The 21278-nt window shown below is 42.5% G+C and overlaps 1 protein-coding gene across 3 annotated transcripts in view; it reads left to right on the forward strand.

The window, feature by feature from the left end:
* SGCZ (sarcoglycan zeta) overlaps positions 1-21278 on the forward strand; it is an 889976-nt gene that overhangs the window by 280189 nt on the left and 588509 nt on the right. Inside the window, exon 1 of one of the 3 annotated variants that reach the window (XM_053253774.1) lies at positions 16985-16994. The exons of the other annotated variants lie outside the window; for them this stretch is intronic. The gene's annotated coding sequence lies outside the window, so the exon portion shown is untranslated. Of the gene's footprint in view, positions 1-16984; positions 16995-21278 lie in introns of those variants that run through there. 3 annotated transcript variants of the gene reach the window in all.

A 21278-nucleotide genomic window follows, 5' to 3' on the forward strand; every position in this document is an offset into this window, starting at 1 on the left:
CTCTAGATCAGTGTGCTAGGATCCCAGAGACTCATCATTCTTATTATTAACAAGCTTCTTTGTAGCACTTTTCAATCAAAGTCACTTTGAGTGACTTTTGGGAAAACATCAGTGGAAGGGAGGCCCCGGTGGACATTGGACTCCTAATACAACCTATGATTGAAGAAGTTTAACAGCTATGCCTTTGAAGGATGTCTTGAGACAGCCATAAGTAGCCTATGACATACTTTAGGCTCTGTCTATTTTCTGGATTCTGTCCCTTGGAAATCACTGCCCTTATTTTTCTCTCTTGGGGATGCCTTGTTCAATTTTTTTCACATATGTTTACCAGAGTTGTCATTCTTCAAGATTCAGTTCTCTCCCCAGAGTCTCTAGAAATTACATCTTTGAGTGGGTGGGTGCAAGTGTTATGTCTCTAGTGCAGCTACATGTAAATGGGTGCGCAACACTGAGGCACTATGCAGTCCACAGCATATAGCATATGGAATCCAGTCTTCAGCAGTGTATAATAGTGGGTGGACACATCTTGACAGTGATCCTTGGTATAAGAATGGGTTGTTACACATTTATCCCTATTTTCACCTGCAAAATGTTGGAGAGTATGGGCTTGGCTTATCTGCTTTAGTAATCTGAAATAAAGCGCTCTGCACACACTTGATTATCTGCTTTTCATTTGCAGCATGTCTGTGATCAGAATAGTACTCCACATCTTCCAGGTTGCTTGGCTATGCCCCCTTCACATTAATAGGCATACCCCTCTTTTCATCAGTGGAAAGTATGCTGATTTAATCCATCCCCCTCCCATTTCTACCAAGCAGACCAAATAGGTGTTATTGCATCTGGATCCTTGCATTCTGGTTGCCAAACAGTTTTTCACTGGTGGTCATAAACTTGTTTATACTCGCCATGTTGCTCCAGCAGTATATATCATATGGCAAACACCATGGCTTCAAGCTGTATCCCCAAAAGGAAGGAACTAGGACTTTGCTAAATGTTTGTTCATTTCTACTTTCAGGCTGAAAATAGAGTTCTGTGAGGAGACATTCCTCCCCTTGATCTTCAAGTATTTCGAGCCTTTCTGCTGCCATTGTTTCCCCCCTTTGCTGCAAGTTTGCTGCTATTTCCCCCTATCTTGTTTAACCTACTTTCCAGTAGGCTTATGAGATCACCCAGCATTCTCTGTGTGTGTGTGTGTCCGTCCCCCACTATCAACTTTGCAACGCGTGGACCAATATGAACCAAATTAGGTACAGTTGTAGGGACACATAGAGACACCTCAACGACGTACTTTGTGATGATGTCATCCACCCCAATTCAAGAAGGCGGGCACATAAACATTTGAGGTGCAAGTGGGCTAACTTGTGAACTGCCTAACCAATCTGAACCAAATGTGCTACAGCTGTAGGGACACACAGGGATGCCTCAATGGCATAGTTAGTGATAATGTCATCAACCCCAATCCAAGATGGAGGATGTGTGAAGGTGTGAGGCGCAAGTGGGCTAATCTGTGGATTGTCTAACCAATTTGAACCAAATTTGGAACAGCTGTAGTGAATGACACACAGGGACACCTCAATAGCAGAGTTTCTGATGATGTCACCCACCCCAATTCAAGATGATCGACATGTAAACCTTTGAGGTGCAAATGGGCTAACTTGTGGACTGTCTAACCAATTTAGATCAAATTAGGTACCGCTGTAGTGAGTGATGCACAGGGACACCTCAGTGGCATAGTTTGTGATTATGTCATCTACCCTGACTCAAGATGACAGATGCATAAACATTTGAAGCACAAGTGGGCCAACTCATGAACTGCTGAACCAATTTGAACCAAATTTGTTACAGCTGTAGGGACATCTAGAGACATCTCAAACGTGTAGCTTTGTGATGATGTCATCCACCCCAATTCAAGATGGCAGATGCATCAATGTTTGAGGCGCAAGTGGACTAACTTGTGGACTGTCTAACCGATTTGAACCAAATTTTGTCCAGTTGTAGGGATAGTGAAAGGAAAGTAGGTAGATTCAAACTTACTAGAACAACTTATTTTGTTTGAGTTAGGACTTATTTCTTATTTATAGAACAATCCTAGCCAATTGAGGTTATCATGGTGTTACAAAACCAATCAAAATTGGCTACATAATAACATTATTGAGGACAATCAAAGCAAGGGTAGAGAGCAAGGGTAGGGATGTGCACAAACTGAGGTTTGTGCACTAGTTTGACACTAAACCAGTTCAGTGCTTTGGAGTGTGGAGCAGCAAACGGAATCATTAAAAAAGAGAGAGTGAGGAGATCCTTACCTGCTCTCCGCCACCACATGAAGCTTCCTGTTGCAGCGGCGCTTGTCCCAAGAACTCACATGCGGTGCCAGGACTCCCATGGCATCCACACATGTGTGGGCAACATTTGTGTGGTCAGCAACACCATGTTGACCACGCAAATGGTGCCCACGCATGCACGGATGACATGTGCATGCTGGCGCCACACGTGGGTTCCTGGGATAAGCGCCACCACATCAAGAAGCTGCATGAAGTGGTGGAGAGCAGGTAAGGATCTGCTCTCCTTTAAAAAAAAAGAAAAAGGAAAAGATCCCACCTTGCCGCTCCACTCTCCAAGTCACCAAACTGGTGCACTAACCTCAGTGTATGCACATCCCTAAGCAAGGGCAACATTTCATGCATCAGCCATATTGGGTGAGCCTTCCAAGTCAGATCACCAGTGTAGGGAGGATACCAGTGTAGGGAGGCTGTGGTTTAGTAGTAGAGCATCTGCTTTGCATGCAGATGGTATCAGATTAAATCCCTGGAATGTCCAGGTAGGGCTAGGAAAAACTCCTGTCTGAAACCCTGAAGAGCTGCTGCCGGTCAGAGTAGATGGACCCATGATTTGTTTCAGTATTAAGGTAGCTTCCCATGTAGCTGTTAATTGTGCTTCCTGGGCAGGGGTCAATACATTTGCCTCCCTTCTGGCACTATTACTGAAAAATCACACAAAGTTATTTATACTGTTCTACTCTATCAAAATATGTTTGCAAAACACCCTTCTCCCATTTCAGTTTAGTTCTAGGAGAAACTTAGGAATTATTATGAACGGCATTGACCACAGTGAAATTTTTGTTCTTCTGTGTTAATTGGTGTCTGCCAATTATATGTGAATTCCTGTCTGCTAAAATTCTATATTTCCCCCCACAAAGAAGGAAGCCTAGTCTTCTGTGACAAATTCTCTTCATGAAAATGGCAATTAAAAGTGATCTATAAGGATGCGCTAGCAGAAAAAGGCCAGAGATCAATTAGGACACAAGCTCTGTTCAGCATAGTTGCTGCTGGACAATTGGCTAACAGGTCCAAGGAAATCACTATGCCTAATTAAACAATAAAACCTGACATAGGGTGGACTCTAATAAGCCTTCACTTTTTGGACATGGAGTATGTCCCCCCCCCAGAGTGCTTGACTGGGACATTTTAAGGCTGTTCTTACGAGCAGCCTAATGTAGCCCAGCTCGTATGCAGCACCGGGATCCGTGAGGATCCCAGCACTGCACCCCACCTGACCCAGCTTTTTACCCCAGCCTGTTACTGAGGTTAAGGGCACAAGTGTGCTTTTAACCCCAGTTCCAAGGTTGTATGACGGCTCGGGTTGCTTGCAGCCTGAGCGGACACAGAAACGGGTGCTTAGAGCACCTGTTGCTCTGGGGTATCCCCCAATGCACTGTGCTCATCGCATGGTGCATTGTGGGATGCATTGTTCTGGCCTCCAGAGATCTGTGCTGCGTGCAGCAGCATGGATTGTGTGGGAGTGTGGTTCTCGCTTCCCACCATCATTGAAGGCTCATGTGGGGGGTGGCGAAGGTAAGTTTGGCACAGCCTTCCCCTTGCTTGCCCAACCTCCCCATTGTGTGCATGGCCTTTTTGTTTTAATGGAAGAAGATTAGGCTGAAAATGCTGAATTGCTACTTTGATTAAAGGTTCTGATTTTAATGCTATTCCACACATTAATCTCTTTTCTTAAGCTTCAAGCAAGAAAATAGTTTTGGCGTTTCAGTGCTCTCTGTCATCTTTATTTTATGGTGACTTCCACAGAAATTTGGCATTATTTTTGTCAAAAATTAAAAAAAAAAACAGTCCAGATACCACATGCTACAGCATACCCACTCTGATCTCCCCCACCCACCCTCCAAATATGGTCTCTTTCTGAGCACAGTTTGGCAGTGAGCATACCAAACTATAATTATAACTATACATTTCAAGAAATTATCATGATGCTGAGCTAGATCATCAGTGATTCAGCCTTTTATAAACGTAGCAACATTTGCCAGTGATGTTAATTTAATTTTGAGTTCGGTGTTGACAGCATTATTCAGATTCGCATTTTACCTCAACATTTCTTCATGGTTTTGTTCAAGTTACACAGAACTTCGGTTAGAGCCTCTCTCCACATGAAGTCCCTGAGCCTTGTAAACGTGCACTTGCCCTTCCCATCCCTGCATGAGCATCTACTTTCTACATAGTTTAAAATAAGATGAGATTGGTCATGTCATCCAATCTCACCAATATTGGCTTATTCTAACGTACTTGCTTCAAGTAACTCAAAATCTGAACCCAACGAAGAGATATCAGGTTATTTGAAGCAAGTAGGCTAGAATAAGCCAAGATTGGTGGGTTCTGATGACATGAATACAGGCCAGTTTCTGCTTATTTTAACCTAGATAAGAGTTAGACCAGGGCTGCTCAACTTCGGCCCTCCCGCAGATGTTGGCCTACAATTCCCATAATCCCAGGCTATTGGCCACTGTGGCTGGGGATTATGGAAGTTGTAGTTCAAAAACAGCCGGCGGGGGTGGGGGGGTGGGGCTAAGTTGAGCAGACCTGAGTTAGACACTTATGTGGGGATGGGAGAGGGAAGTGCATCCTCCTGAGGCTCAGGGATGTCATACAGAACCCAACTCTAATTGGGGTTCTGTGTGACCTCTGAACTAGCCCCATGAACATTTTTATCTTAGAATTTGTAAGTTTAATTGTTTAATTTTAGAAGGCAACACATATTGACTATCATAAGGTGCCAACTGTCAAAAACTGCCAAATACAATGATCTATTAAATGATGCTAAATACTTTTACCATTGCATGTCAGCTATCAGACACAATCAAATATGCAGTACTATTGCAAACAAGCTGTCAAATACCATCAATTAGTAAAGTGTCAATATTGAAATCAAAGATCAGATGTTGAAAACTGTAATCATAGTTGGCAAATATTAATGTATTCAGGAAATATCTGGAGGATATTTTACATCAAAATTAGTGGAAGAAGATTGGGGGAATACATTGCTTCAGACCAAACAGTGGTGGCCTTTTATTAATGTTTCCTGTCGGTTGTGCAGTATGGCTGCCATGGACACCTTTGTGTGGTAGCTTCTTGAAAATGAGCTTCTTGTGATCAGATTGATGTTGCTGGAAGACTTTAGATATGGGTTGGGATCCTTGCTCCAGTGCTTTGGGAAAGTGTGTGGCTTCTGCCAAGATAGCAAGCCAGGAATGTTTGCATAGAGGCACCATTGTGAGCATCAACATAATGATTTGCTGTTTTGGTTGCCTTTTTGGGCTGCTACAATCCTGCATATCCAGCAGATGAATAAATGAACAGTCCCTGCATATACCCATTATATTGTGTTTTGTTGTAAACTGCCCAGAGAACTTGCATTTGGGGCGGTATAACAATGTGTTAGATAGATAGATAGATAGATAGATAGATAGATAGATAGATAGATAGATAGATAGATAGATAGATAGATTGCTTCATATGAGTGTTGCTAGGTCACAAGCTCAGTGGTCCTGAGGTGCTTGCATGCAGATCACCATTTTCCCTGAGCCAGGCTTCCCATAGCTTCATTTGTAATGGTGCTGGATGTATGGACTCCAAGGCTCAAACCCACTCCTCAGCATGCAAAGGACGTTGCCACCAGTCAATGCCTGAGCCACCCTTTCATAGTTACTACAAAGAGTACATTTGTTTCTTGCAGAGTATATCTGAATTAAAAGACAAGCCAGTGTAGTGTAGTGGTTAGAATACTGGACTAGAACTTTGGGGGGTGGGGTGGGGACCTGAGATCAAATTCCTATTCAGCCATGAAATTCACTGAGTGACTCTGGGCCAGTCACTTATCTCTCAGCCTAACCTACCCCATGGGATTATTGTAAGGATAAGCATAGCCATGTAAACCACTCTGGGCTCCTTGGAGGAAGAGTGGGGTAGTAAATAAATAAAATAAATACTCTATGCTTGAATATGCAGCAAATATCACCTCAAATATTCAAGTGCAAATGGGTGGACATATAGTATAGTCTGTATATTAGAACTGCAACTACTTTCACGAGGCCCCTTTTGAATTTCTACCTGATTTTCTGTGTAACTTGACAGAATCTGTCTAAAACCTTTCAACACCAAAAGGGGAATATATATCTGAGAACAATTCCGGAGGCTAAAGCCCCTCTGGACTTGTGTGATAACCCCAGCCATATGTTTCCTTTCAGCAGTTTTGATATCTTCTTAGCGTTGGCTTCCATTTGTCTAGGCTGATGATAAAAATGCTCTGTGGCTAGCAGAGGTACCTTGAGATTGAAAGGCCAGAAGTTCACTTTCCAACCAGAGTTTATTTTAAGCTGCATCGGAGCACATCCTGGCATGCCAAGCTCCGTCTTGGAGCAAGAGAAACACGCCCCGATCATTCTCATTTCTTTGTTCATTTCTAACTATAGCAGTTGCTGAGCTTTCAGAGACATCAGGTCATTGTCTGGTTTGATCAAACCTGAAATCTGAGAAATCTCTTGATCCCATAGAGCTACCTACTGTATGTGACAGAAATGAAATCTCTGCCTTCCACTATATTTTTCCTTTTTATTTATTTATTTTGGGATGTTATAATGTGCCGTATTGGGCAGTCTCCAGTCTCTTTTTCCATTCTCAACTTTGGTGTTAAAACCATTAATCTATTCACGGATAAATGGATCTATTAATCTGCCTTGAAACATCAAGTTACTTTGTTGGCTGCATCCATCATTCAGTGCCCAATGAAGAGGATGATCCCCTGCCACTCTTTTAAAATGATTCTATCCAGGAATGGAAGCACTGAGATTCTTGAATGCAGCTAGCATTATAACTGAATCCACGGGTGAAGCTGACAATTGTTATGGTACCATCTCTAAGCCCTGATAGCCTGGGCAGGAGGGATGGTGGACAGCAGTTGCAGTTCCATTGTAGCATCCTATTATTGTGAGGAGGATGGCTGTCCGTTGTTCTGGGAGCTGGTTGAAAGTGAAGAGGTTCTCCAGTTTTGATTCAGAACATTCTGGGACCTGGGTTGTCAATGTTTGGGCGAAATGTTTTACGTAGATCAGTCCTTGAATTACACAGTTGTGCTTTGAGGAAATGCAGGATGTTTTTGTGACCTTTATTTTTGTGACCTTGTTCTTTGATGTTTAATCTCACTTCCAACAGAATGATTTTTTAAAAGCTAACCATACACCCTTTAAAAATATTATATGTGCACAGAATGTGAACACTTATGGAAGGGGGTGGTGGTTGTAAACTTTGGCTTACATTATATGCAGCCCTCCATTGCCGGAAGGAGGGTTGCGGGTCCATAAGTGTCCTAGTGCTGAAGTCTTTGTGCACTGCACTCTGATCACAGAAGGGGGAGCAATTTTTGCATCTCCCCCTTCCCTTCAAAGCCCTTTCCAGTTATATAAATCTGTTCCTCAAGTATGCACAGCTCTCCGGTGATGGAGGGCTGTACATCATGTAAGCCTCTGGCTCGAGCCTACATGCATTCAGGCATTTTCATGAACATGCCTAAAGCAAGGGGCTGAACATGCCACTGTAATACTGCCTCCAATATACATATTCACTCTAATATTATTATGCATTATTATTTTTTAAAAATCTATATACCACCTTTCAACAACAACAATTTCTCAAAGCAGTTTACATAGGAAATGGTGTGAGAAAATGGCTCTCTGTCCCAAATCGTCTGTCACCACAATCTAAAAAATAACACAAACACAAGTAGATAGCAGCAGTAGTCACTGGAGAGCTGTTCTGTTGAGCATCACTCTATGTGAATATAATGTCTGAAAAGCTACAATGCATGGGATAGTAGGGATGTGCACAAACAGGTTCGAACACTGGCTGGTGGGGGTGGGATAACTTTAAGGGCAGAGGAGGGTGCACTTACCTCTCCCTCTGCCCCCCCCCGCTCCCCTCTGTCAGCGCTTGCTGGAAAATCAGTCCAGCAGGGCAGCAGCGTTCCTACCTGCCACCCAGTCTGCTCTTCGGACTGGAAGTAGGTGGAGGTAGCAGGCATGTGTGCCGACATGCACACATGTGATAGCTACTTCCACCTACTTCTGGTCCAAAGAGCGGACGGGGCCACAGGGAGGTATGCTGGCATCCCGCTAGACCGGTTTCCCAGCCAGCGCCGGCAGGGGGAAAGCAGAGGGAGGCGTAAGTGCATCTTCTCCCTCCCTTAAAATTATCCCACACCCACCATCGAACTGGCTCCTGCTGGTTCCGTGCTCTTGGGATAGCCCAGTCAAATTGAGGGGATACACTTAAGTGTGTTTGTATGGTATTCCTATTTAGTTTATTGGCTTTCATAGGAGACATTCCAAGCAAAGGTGGTACACAATTAAATAAAATCATTTGCGCGTGTGTTTGTTCCCTAAGCAAGGCCATCGGTTTACAAATATGCAGCTAGAATGATTTTTTTTTAACTTTCTGTTTATTTTATCACAGCACTATGTTAAAAACCATTTGTGATGGATATTGGTATATGGAAGCAATTCTTGGGTGAAATGCTTTGATGAATGGAATATTTCCTGTCTTACATTCATTCTTTTACACCAGTGAACCAGGATATAAGTATCTGGACCTGGGAGAACCCTCAAGTCACCTGCTCCTCAGATCAGAAGGTGATTGTGGCTTTGGTTTGATATTAAACAGCCACAGCACTGCCTGGTCAGAAAGAGCAAGTGTACTCGCCTTTTGCCACGTTAAGACCTTGGTTCTCATGGAGCATAGTTGACAACCTAATAGTTCTGGCGGTCACATCCCCTTTATGAAAAACAAAAACAAAGCTTGTTTTCCTACCTAGCATGGAACAGTGTTAAGGAGGATCCTGGATTCAGTTGATTGGGTTGCTTGCTGGTAAGCATTGACTTGCAGTTTTCAGCCTGCAGTTGAAAGTGGTTGGTGTCTTTACATTATTGAAAGAAATCAGGTTGTTTTGTTTTAAAAGTAGGCTGTACCTTTATATGCTACCAAGAAAAAACAAATTATCTCCTCTTCCATTTTTCTGGATAATTTTGTCACCAAATATTTACACAGAAAACATTGTGGTATATGAACGCAAATATCACAATGGTAGCATTGTGATCTAAGCATTGTGATATATTTGTTGGATGCAAAGGAAGGAAAAATAAGTTAACTATTTTCTTGTCAAGAGCAAGACTATGAACAAATTTTGGTAAAGTGACAAACAGCAAAATATATGCATCTACCTCATTTGTTTTCTCCATGCTTTTATATTTTGTAAATGACGTAGGATTTTAATGCCTAATACATGTCCTGATCCAAGCATTACACAGCTACAGTCCTTGCCTATGCTGAGCAAGAACAGCCTCTGGATGACCAGCAGAAAGGTTTCTTTTTATTGATCTCATTTGTTAAAATATTTAAAACCTGCCTTTTGACAAAAAGTTTCCAAAGTAGCTAACAAACATAATTAAAATTAGTACATAATTATATGAAAGTGTGCCACATTTTTAAAATGCCCTATAAAAATTAATTAGTAGTACTATTAATTAGAGCAGCAGAAAGAAGAAAATAAAAAGAAATCAGGGCGAAAGTCTTCTAAAGACACCACCTTGGCATGAAATCTAAAGCTAATAAGGAAAGATAGAAAAGAGCTTCGCTGGAGTGGGGTGGAGTTCTTCAGCTTTGGGACCACCCCAGACTACTCCAGCTGGGCCCCTGCTGACATCTGACCTGCTGGCCCCTCCTTTTATAGTGCCTGGTGGTTTTTAATACACATTTCCCAGCTTTTTTCCATTGGTGCCTCATGGCAGTTTCTGGCCCTTTCAGTTTTCTCACAATGACCCAGAATGACATTGCACTGAGGGCTTCATTGAGAAACCAAGAGGAAAGTCAGAAGACACAGAGAGCTTTGCTTCTGATCCTGCAACAGGAGCCAGTAGTGGAAAATTACAAGAATTTTTGTACTGTACAAGTACATGGTACAGACAAAAAGTATACTGCTGTACCTGAGTTGAGCATAACATGTGAATAACTGTACCTGTGTACACTGTACGCTTGTATGAGTGTTCAACATAATGTGTGAACAGGGCTATTGTGAGCTTGTTTTCCAACTGAGGGAGTTTCAAATGCAATTTGTGATCCGGGATGGGACGCTTCCATTATTATTTTTGAAGCAATTGAGCACATCTAGACACTTGGGCATGACGAAGGGTTTCTCACCTATAAGTGTGAAAAAGATTTACTGTTGAATACTCAGAAAACCTTTTCATCAGTTATGCTGCTTGAACAAATGTTGCTTTTGCAGAAGAACTATTTGAAAGGTATTTGATGCAGCCTCTTTGTTAAGAAATGTATTGATTTGAGGTTTTCTGTAAAAGCCAGACTGAATGTGAAAACCTAGAGAGAATTTTTTAAAAATAAATAAATAAATTCATCAGTGTTTACTGACTTCTAAAAATTCTATTGTAAATAGTGTTCCTGCAGTCAGTTTCCTTCATCTCTGCTTGTGGTACTACACCAAAATATAGCATAACCTCTATGCAAGCTAGCATCTACAGTAATATCAATAAAAGTTATGAAGAAAACAATAAAATGGTTTATCTTTGCCCTTTCTTTACTTCGAATCTGTCTGATGGTCATTTGTGAAGTGGCATATAAATATTCATCATATTTGTATTCGTGAACACTATTTAGAGGTCTAAATGAAATCAAGAGTTACAAGGAACTGGCAAATTACATGGTAACTGTCCTTCCGCTGCAGCAGGAGTTGTCTATTGCATGGTATTTGTCCTTGCTCTTCAGCAGGAGTTGACTAAACCAGGGATTCACCTTATAGTCAAGTGTCATACCTGACCTGGGGTAAAGTTACCCCATGCTGCTTGTGCTAAGTTACCGACTTGAGAGTTTGCCAAATATGGGCATGAGTGCAAGTCACAATCCCATGAGCTCATAGCCAAGATGGAGACTGCAAGCCTGCAGTTCCAAATCACATAGTGGGGTACTGTTTGTAGCCTCTAAACAGGCTGTTCTAACAAGAGTCCCCGATCACACACAGATGATCACGTGAATGGACTCAGTGTGTCTTTAGAATATTTATTGTGGTTATTTTATTTTTATTCCTCCTACTAAGGAGAGATATAATCACATGTGGCCTGAATCTTTTAAATAGTCTCTCAAGAGACATCTATAGCAGCCCACTAATTGCTCTGCTTTTACATTCAGTTCTGCAATCTACTAGATACTCATATTTGTGGAGCGGTGTTTCTAACCAACACATTTCTGTTTTGGAGGTCTGCACCAATACTATACTGGGCTTTGTAGATTTCTGGGTGAATTCCATCATGCTCTTTCCTGTAGAGTTCTCCACATGGAGCCACATTATCCATGTTCATTTCAGTGAGGGTAAATTTCACCCTTAATGAACTTTTCTTCATTTTTGATTGTTCTGCAGCCAAACACAACACATCATGCTGAGAAACAGCAAGGAAACATGTCCCTTTTAAATTAAAAATGGAGACGTGGAAGAAAGAACAGATTGGGAAACAGAGTTAGAATAAATGACAAGTACCAGAACAGAATGCACACCCGCCATTTACAAGACAAAAGAACAAGTGGGAATATTTGTTTCATCTATTTGAACACGCCCAAGGCTAATTCACACAAGCATGTGTATTATTTAATTTTCTATGACTAGATGTCTCGCAACAGGGCATGTGAACTGCCTCCATTGGGAAATGTTGTGTTTGGATTGTCTGCTTGTGGTATTGTTGACCTCTGTTTGCTGATTCACACATGCAAGTCACTAACTGATGCTTCACAATACTGTGTTTATCTCTGATATGGAAGGATAAGAAAGCCCACCAGTTTTCTTTTGTAAACCCTCTCCCAGTTGGGCTGAGAAGAGAAGTGTTTGAGGCAATGGACTACAGGAAGATGGATGGAGAAGTAGGTAGGCTTCCTCTCCCTTCACTCACGTGCTCCTTTTGATGAAACTCCCAACCCCATTTCAAATGTGAACAGGACAGACATAGGACCATAGGAAGCTGTCTTATACCAAGTCAGACCATTGGTCCATCTAGCTCAGTATTGAGGCTCTACACATGATCCATGTTTAGAGACTAACGGCGCTCTCCCTGAAGACCATGGTGACTCACAATTGGTGAAATGGCATTAGGAGAGAGCTCGTTCCACTAATCTCGTTTAAGGGTGGGGGCAGTTAAGGAGGTTTGCTGCTGGGACCCACACGGCTCCTGTTGCAGCACATGACCTCAGAAAACCAGGCTGGACTCCCCAGCCCTGTTTTCAGAGGTCATGAGGAATAGCCTCTCTGTGTCTACACGCTGACTGGCAGCAGCTCTCCAAGGTTTCAAGCAGGAGTCTTTCCCCAGCCCTATCTGGAGATGCCTGAACATGGGGCTTTCTATTTCTTCAAGTGATAATCACCAGTGTAGCTGCTCCTGTCATGTCTAATTTGGCCCTTAACACTTAAGGAGAGACTCTACTTGTCCTGAAGGTTAGACAACAAAGTGACCATGCTGTTTTCAACACATAGCTTTTACTAAAAACAATGTTACCGATCCCCTACCCAGCATTTCCCCATTATTTTTCACAATATCAACCCATTTAAATCTCCAGGGATGTTTTCAATATCACTGAGCCAATCTTGGAGGGTTGGCAACCCTAAAAACATGTCAGAAATTGGAGATTATCAACCCAGCTTTCATAGTCCCCCCACCCCCACCCCCATGAACATTGACAGTCTTCTATGACATTGCAAACAGGAGTGCTCCGCCACTCTGGAATGGCTATGGGAATATTTTCACACATATAACCTGCAGGTTATTCAGATCTTTGCAGACAAAAAAGGGCGTGTCTAAAAAGGGCGTGGGCTTTCTACAAAACCATTAACTCAGACTCTTCCTGCCTGTGCTGGTCTGCCCAGTCCGGTCCTGTTCCACCCTACCCCACTTGCTGGATCAGCTCCCTCCATTTAGGAAGCTCTGGGCAAAGGATCGAGGAGGAGGCAGCTCACCACATCTTGCGAGTTTGGGCGAGAAAACTCCCCTCTATCAGGAGCTGCTGGGAGTTGTGGTTTGAATGTTTCTCAGCAGCAACCTACATGACGGATGGTGGGATTACATTTCCCAGCAACCCTTGCTCTACATTTCCCAACAACCCTTGAGCAACCAGTCGCTGCTGTTACATCACATCTGCTGCTTTAAAGATGAGGAAGGGGCGACAAATTACAAAGTACCGTATTACCACATATATACCCCACTGGTGTATATTTAAGTGCAAACTGTCTGTGATCTTTTACACATAACTGCAAGCTTTCCACAAAGTATACTTGTGGGCAGGGTATATGTGCGGAAATAAGGTACAATATATCATGAAAGAGAGGATCTCAATTAAAGAGATGCACACTATTTTTATAGGAGGCATTTTTAACGGCTCTTGCATCTTCCGCTTTGTAAAGTGCCATGTTGCTTTCAGATTTCAATAAGCAAGCTTTCAATAAACAGGAGTTCCTGTTTTAAATCACAGTGCCAGACTTTGAACTATAATGATAAAAAGGCAGTTAGGTTAGATCACTAAACCCCCTGTGGGGTAGGCTGTATATCTCAAGAGACATGTGATGCAGAAGTAGTTTATTGCCCTTTCCCCACTATAGTTATTCATTATATAATAATGATTATTAAATGTATGAATCCCTGTTGCTTTTTCTTTGTATGAAAGGCCTGGGGGCGGGGCCTTCTGGTTGTGTGTGTGTGTGTGTGTGTGTGTGTGTGACAGCTTGCTCTTTGCTCTACCCCTTGTACCTCTCTGAAGAAGGTGGTGGTGGTGGTGGGACAGAGGCCCATCTTTACTTTTTGTACCCGGGGCCATTCCCAACCTTGCTACATCCCTTGAAAGGATGGAGCAACCTAGGATCCTGGATTCTACCTATCAGAGTGAGAGAGTGCGCGCAATAATCTTTCCCTGCCACAGCCTGCAAATTGTCCATATGGGAATGCATGCATTTCCCATTTTGTTGGCATAAATAATTGCTTTGAAACAGTGTTAAATGGATAGACTGTGGGCAGTACTTGCAGAGTACTAATACACTCATAAGCTTCAGGAAGGCAGTGAGAGATTATAAACACAGGTCTCTCAGGAACATAGGAAGCTGCCATATACTGAGTCAGACCATAGGTCTATCTAGCTCAGTATTGTCTACACAGACTGGCAGCGGCTTCTCTAAGGTTGCAGGCAGGAATCTCTCTAAGCCCTGTCTTGGAGATGCCAGGGAGGGAACTTGGAACCTAAATGCTCTTCCCAGAGCAGCTCCATCCCCTGAGGGGAATATTTTACAGTGCTCACACATCGAGTCTCTCATTCATATGCAACCAGGGTGGACCCTGCTTTGCTAAGGAGACAAGTTATGCTTGCAACCAGCTCTCCTCTCTGTGCTTATATTTTATTTTATTTATTTTATTATTCAGCACACTTCTATACTGCCCAAAACTCATGACTCTGGGCAGTTTACAACAAACAAACAAACAAACAAACAAAAAGCTAAAACATCAGTTAAAACAAATGACAACAAAAAAACTTAAAACAGTAGTTAAACAAAATAAATGACATAGTAAAAGTTAAAACATTACAATTTAAATTTTTAAAACAACATCCAAAACAATGCTAAAACCATTAAAACAATATTTAATGAAAAGCCTGGGTGAATAGGTACGTCTTTAAAGACTTTTTAAAAGTTGTCAGAGATGGGGAGGCTCTTATTTCAGCATAGTTTTTGAGGTTCTGAATTATCCCTCAGCTCCATTTAATTAATCAAGAATTTGTGTTGCACCTCACTTTACTGTACTAGAGATGTTCTGTGGTCTAGATTTGATTTTGTGATCCTTAGGGCTTGTCTACACATGCATTTTTGGTGGTTTCCTCCATGCAATGGGACTGGATTTTTTCAGTAGTGCACTCACATCTTTGGAATCCCTTCACAGAGGTGCTTTGTCATTCTCCTTTCTTGGTGAACCCTGAAAACTCTCTCTCTCTTTTTTTAGAGAAAAGCCAAAATGTTAAAACCGAACTAGACAGCAATAAATAAAAAAAAATTGATTTTCTCATTTTGATCAGTTTGTTTTTATTATTGTTGTTGTTTTAGATTGCTGGGTGTGTGTTTTTCGGAAGTCATTCCAGAGCAGCAGTATGCTTCAGGGTTGGATATAAATAATTTAAGTATATAAATAAATTGTTACCTTGGTACACAATGGCATGCTGAAATGGTAGTGTGCAAATTGGTGAATTATTTCATGATTATTTTCTCTCCATGATCACCGAGTAGAGTAGTGTACCAAAAGCCCAATAAGCTACTTTTCTCCAAATGAGCAAGTATTTGGGTATGCAGTCACATGGAGAGAAGAACTGGAAAATGTATGTGCAAGCCAACCCTTAATCTTCTTGGCTAAGACTATTACTTGATCTTTGTGAAAAGGTTTAGATTTTGGATTGTGGGTGAACCATGGGAGCCATTGGGAATCTGAATGAAAATGAGGGGAGAGCAGAGGCGTAACTAAGGAAAATGGCGCCTGGGGCAAGCACTGAAATGGCGCCCCCCCCACCGCGCCCCCAACATACTACATTATACTTAGGTTTTTCCTCACAAGCGCCCGCCGCCGCCAAGCCAGGCCACTGACTGGCCGCCAGGCGCCAGCAAAGCAATGGGGGGGGGCGAGGCGGCGCAGAAGGGACCGCTTGTGGGGAAGGGGGCACCGACGCGCTCCCTTGACTGCTGCAGCGCTGCTGCACTGAGCAGGAAACATTTGTATTAAGAAAAAATTTTAAAAAAAAATAAATTTTTTTTAAAAAAAATTGGTCATGGCGGCGCCCCCCCACGTGACCAGAAAAGATGGCGCCCGGGGCACGTGCCCCCCTGCCCCCCCTATAGTTACGCCTCTGGGGGAGAGTGTCAAAAGGGGCAACACAGTGACTATCTTCTGGACACAGGGCTGGTGCCAATAGCTGAGTTGCAAACAATGACTACATTCACTCTTGGTATGTTTTTGTTAGGTACTGAGAAAACATTCCTGTAACCTCACATTCAACTTTCATAGCATAGTAAATTACGCCCCTACAGTTGACCCTCCTGGATTTCTCAGAGAAAAATCCAGACTATTTTTAGCATTCTCTGGCAACACGGAGACATACATATAACATTTTCTACTCTATTTCACTGTACTCCCTTTGCAGTTCATTTTAGACTGAGGGCAAGGCATTCCCCTCTGAGCAATATGCAGATTACATTGTCACAGTAGCTTACTGCATGGATACCTTGAAATAGTCAATCATGCTAAGTAATCAAATGCAAAACAGAATTTCTTTCAGCAAATTCTTCTGGTAGGAGACAATCTGAAGTCAGTTCTTTTCCATCAGCAGTTTTATGGGAGGGGGCAAGACATTTTTCAGGTCTGAAGAGCATGTGAATTGAAGAAGTTCTGTAATGGGGCTTAGAACTGAGATGCTATGTCAAAGTCACTGTTGTGAAGTCACTACTCAAATCTGTGGCCCGAAGACGTCCTGCCCCCAGCAACTGTCATCTACTGTCAGGTTCATTTTGAGGACGATTTTTATGGAGCTATTTACACCGGGCCTCCCACTGTAGCAGCAACCAAAACAACTGGACTAGCTAAGGTGAGGAAGGATGTCATCTCATGGGTGCAGTGCTGGGCTAGCAATAGTTCTTTATATCCAAAAATCCATTAGAGTTGGATAGCATGTATAGTGTTAAAGCAGCCATGTACTTGGGAAAATAATTCTGTCCACTCTGTTTCTTTTTAAAACAAAAACATTTGTCTCCTAATTAAATAAACTTTAGTTGATTCTTACTAAGAGTACAGGTGTGTGACCTAGGGGTGTGTACAAAACTAGCTAGCCTGGTTTGGTTCAAGCCCAAACTGGACTCGGACCGGAACAGGCCAGTTCACGAATAAAATAAAATAAATTTTAGTTACTTTCCCTCTCTGGGGGTCGCTAGCGCAGCTGCAGGTGGGGGGGGGCTTTGGAGGTGCCTCCCCCACCACTGGCCTCTGAAACTGTCCCCCTTGCACATTCTGGGCACTCTTTGGCTCCTTGTGGGCCTCACCCCCGTTGCAGCGGCCATTTTGGAGGCTGCTGCACATGCCTAATGGGCCTCTGCAGGCCCTCTCTCCAAAACACCATTGTCATTATTATCAGCTTTCTACGTTACAATAGTATCAATACACAAAGGCCAGAACAACAAAATGATAAAAGCAACACTTTTAGTTTTACCCCAGATTATCTCAGATTGGGAGCCACTGCTGCTCATAAAGAATGAAAGGGAAAGACAAAAGCACAAAGAGGCTTTTAAGGTTTTAGAGATCACTGGGCAAGCCAAGGGATTCTTTCTAAATCTTTTGAGAAAAGTCTGTACAGTCCTAGGCATTGTCTAAGCTTCTTTTGCTCAGCATTTTTTAAAAGTAATATTTATTTATTTATTTATTTATTTATTTATTTATTTATTTCATTTTATTAAACACATTTACACACCACCCTATATAAAACCTCAGGACGGTTTACAATTTAAATAAACAGCAACTAAAACCTCAGAATCATATAAAACAGATTAAAATTACCATACATAAAACTTTAAAACATCATTTTTGCAAGGCTTGTAGTCACTCCTATTCTCTCTTGACAGTAGCCCTTGTCCCAATTAGATTTTTTGAGCTCCCAAAATACTTCCTTCAAGATCTGTTGGCAGTTTAATTGCAGATATACTGAATTACCAAAGACATCTGGAAGGAGATCTTTTTGTCTCTCAAATCCCTTTGCAAGCCCAACTGGCAATGCAGAATTATATTTCCTATGCTCCCTGATGTCTGTTGGATGCTGCCACAAATGCTTGCAGCAGCATCCAGGCCTTAAGGCTAAGACACAGGCTGCCCTGACCTGTCATCATCACCACTGCTCACTTGGCTAAGACTGGGATAAAGAGTGCTGGTGAGGAGGAGAGTTGATGATGCAAAGCAGCAGTGCCTTGGAAGGGCAGGGTACAAATATTTAAAATAAATCCATATCAGTCACGCCCATTTTGAACTAGACCTAACTGTCAGCAGGCTAGGCCTGATCTGAAATGAGCTGTTAGGAACATGGAAGATGCCTTCTACCGAGTCAGACCATTGGTCCATCAAGTTCAGTAATGTTTACCCTGACTGGCAGTGACTCTCCAAGGTTTCAGGCAGGAGTCTCTCCCAGCCAGTGGTGGCCAATGAGGATGGCACTGGGGAGGGGCCATGTGAGGTACCTTTAACAAGCGATTACCTGCAGCACGGACAGCACTGGAAGTTGCCATGAGCAGCAGTGCCCCACCAGGCATCCCACACGGCAGCTGCTGTAGTTCCAGCACTCACTTGGCCTCTGCCAGGTAGGGCGTGGCTGCTTGTGGCATCTTCTAGATGCAGCCGGTAATAACTTGTTAATGGTACCTCTCACGGCCTGTCCCCAGTGCCGCCCCCATTGGCCGCCACTGCTCCCAGCCCTACCTTGATTGAACCTGGGACCGTCTGCATGCAAAGGGAGTGCTCTGCTCCTGAGCTATGAACTGGTCCCCAAAGGGGAATATCTTACAGCAGGCAGTGCTGACCTGTAGCCACCCATCCAAATGCAAACCAGGGCAGACACTACTTAGCAAAGAGGACAATTCATGCTACTGCAAGACCAGCTCTCCTCTCCTTGAAGTACAAGAAATAACAGTTTGCCCTACCTCACCATCCATTTTAATTTTCAAGTCTGGTGCCATCACTACTCAAATCTGATAAGTGGGAGAAAGTTGCCTAGTTACAATCTATTTGTCATGCTAAGGGTGTCACTGCAGCTTTAGAGATCTATTGTATCCATTTGTGAGATAAAGAATAAAAGTCCAGTTGCCAGCTTCTTAAAATAATGTAAGCTTGTTGGGACAGGGACCTGTTCAGACTGCAAAATGCTATGTCCAGTAATAGCTCAGTAGATGGTAAAGGTGATAATAAATGGCATGCACCTTTTCTGCACTATGAAGAGATCTTAGCACTTTCTATTGTGGTTTGGGGCGCAGGCAGGGGTTTGCCGATCGTTTTGCATTGGTATAAGCTGCAAGGCAAAATACAAGACAGCAGAACATGCAGTATATTGGTTATTGGTGTGTAAAAAGACTTTACTAAGAGTAATTTCAGTACAGCTACCTTAAGAGGCGCAGCGGGGAAATGCTTGACTAACAAGCAGAAGGTTGTCGGTTCAAATTCCCGCTGGTATGTTTCCTAGACTATGGGAAACACCTATATTGGGCAGCAGCGATATACGAAGATGCTGAAAGGCATCACCTCATACTGTGCAGGAGGAGGCAATGGTAAACCACCCCTGTATTCTACCAAAGACAACCACAGGGCTCTGTGGGTGCCAGGAGTCCAAATCGACTTGACAGCACACATTACTTTTACTTTAATTTCAATACAAGTGCATCATTCTGAATTTTTTGTGGAATAACAAACCATATTCCATGACAATACAGCTCCAGTTTTCCCATATTCTGCTTCTCCCTCTTTCCCTGAAACAGTTCACAGACAAATGCTACATAATATACTATAAATCAAACCATTCAGATTTTTAAAATAGCTTAGATAATGATTAGAACCCCTTATATTTTGTTTTTAGAAGTAATGGGCAATTTTCAAGTAATTAATATGCCATTATATTTATAGAGATGCTATTTGCTGCATTAGTATAATGTCACGAATAATTATATACACACACATACTTCACTTTGCAATCAAAATAGGGTTTTGGTGACAGTAAAATAGCAGGAATGTTAACATGTCAATGTATAGAATTTATATATAAAGAACTCCCACAACTATCTCATATATTCTGTGTAAAAATATAAATACCTTCATTTCTGGGTCACTGGCATATTAGTATCCTAGCACGATAATATGCTTTCCTGATTTATTTATGCTTATAAGGCTCTCATGGGTTCTGAAAGCATATTTATCTGCATTACGGTAATGGGTAGGCTCTGTGATTTTCCTGGCATTTAGCTCCTAACAAGATTTCTTTAGACTTGCTCTTCAGAGCTTGGTAAGTTGTTTTGTATTAAAGGGAAGTTTCTGACTTAGGGAAGTGTGTGACTTTAATATATGTGTGACTTACTCAGAGCAGGAAACTTGGGCAGATCCAGTTACTATAATTTAATACAACAAAATCCTTTGATGCCTGTCCTTAGTGAGCCCCAATTCACATGAATTAGCATGGTTGCCACTGGTGCCATGTGGGGAATTCCTGGGATATAACATATAAATATAACTTGCCGCCCCAGCAGGAACCTGCATGGGGTGGCACAGAGCCAGTAAGGACATGCTCTTCTCTTTCCTAAAATTCCCAGTCCCTGCTTCTGAACTGTGCTCAAACCACGGTTCATGCACATTAGTACAAGGGAGAGGTTTGGATCCAAAAGCACTCCCAAACGGCATACCTGCTCCTTCTGGGGAAGTGTGACCCCATCTAGAACTGGCAGATCAAAATTGTCTCCCGAGTTCTGACCCCACACAAAAAGTACTTCTGTCTTATCTGGATTCAGTCTCAGTTTATCTCTCATCCAGCCCATTACTGCTGCTTGGCAGGCATTTAGGGAGGTTATGGCTTCTCCTGATGATGCTGACATGGAGAAATTGAGACAGTTGTAGGAAAAGAGGCTAACCTCATGGGGCTCTAGGCTGAGAGAGGTAAGGGAGAAGTAAAACTATACCCCAGCAGGTAACTCTGGTGAGACGCAGAGGGCCAGCTTAGATGATATGACTGACCGGCCCCACCCGACACTGTATGGGATGTGAGCATGCATATCCCATTCTCTTTCCTGACATACCGTTCCACAGCCTTTTAATAATATGAGGGTGGTTCATATGAATTGCCCTTCACGTGCAA

Source organism: Hemicordylus capensis, chromosome 5 (assembly GCF_027244095.1).
Source record: "Hemicordylus capensis ecotype Gifberg chromosome 5, rHemCap1.1.pri, whole genome shotgun sequence".
Classification (NCBI taxonomy): domain Eukaryota; kingdom Metazoa; phylum Chordata; class Lepidosauria; order Squamata; family Cordylidae; genus Hemicordylus; species Hemicordylus capensis.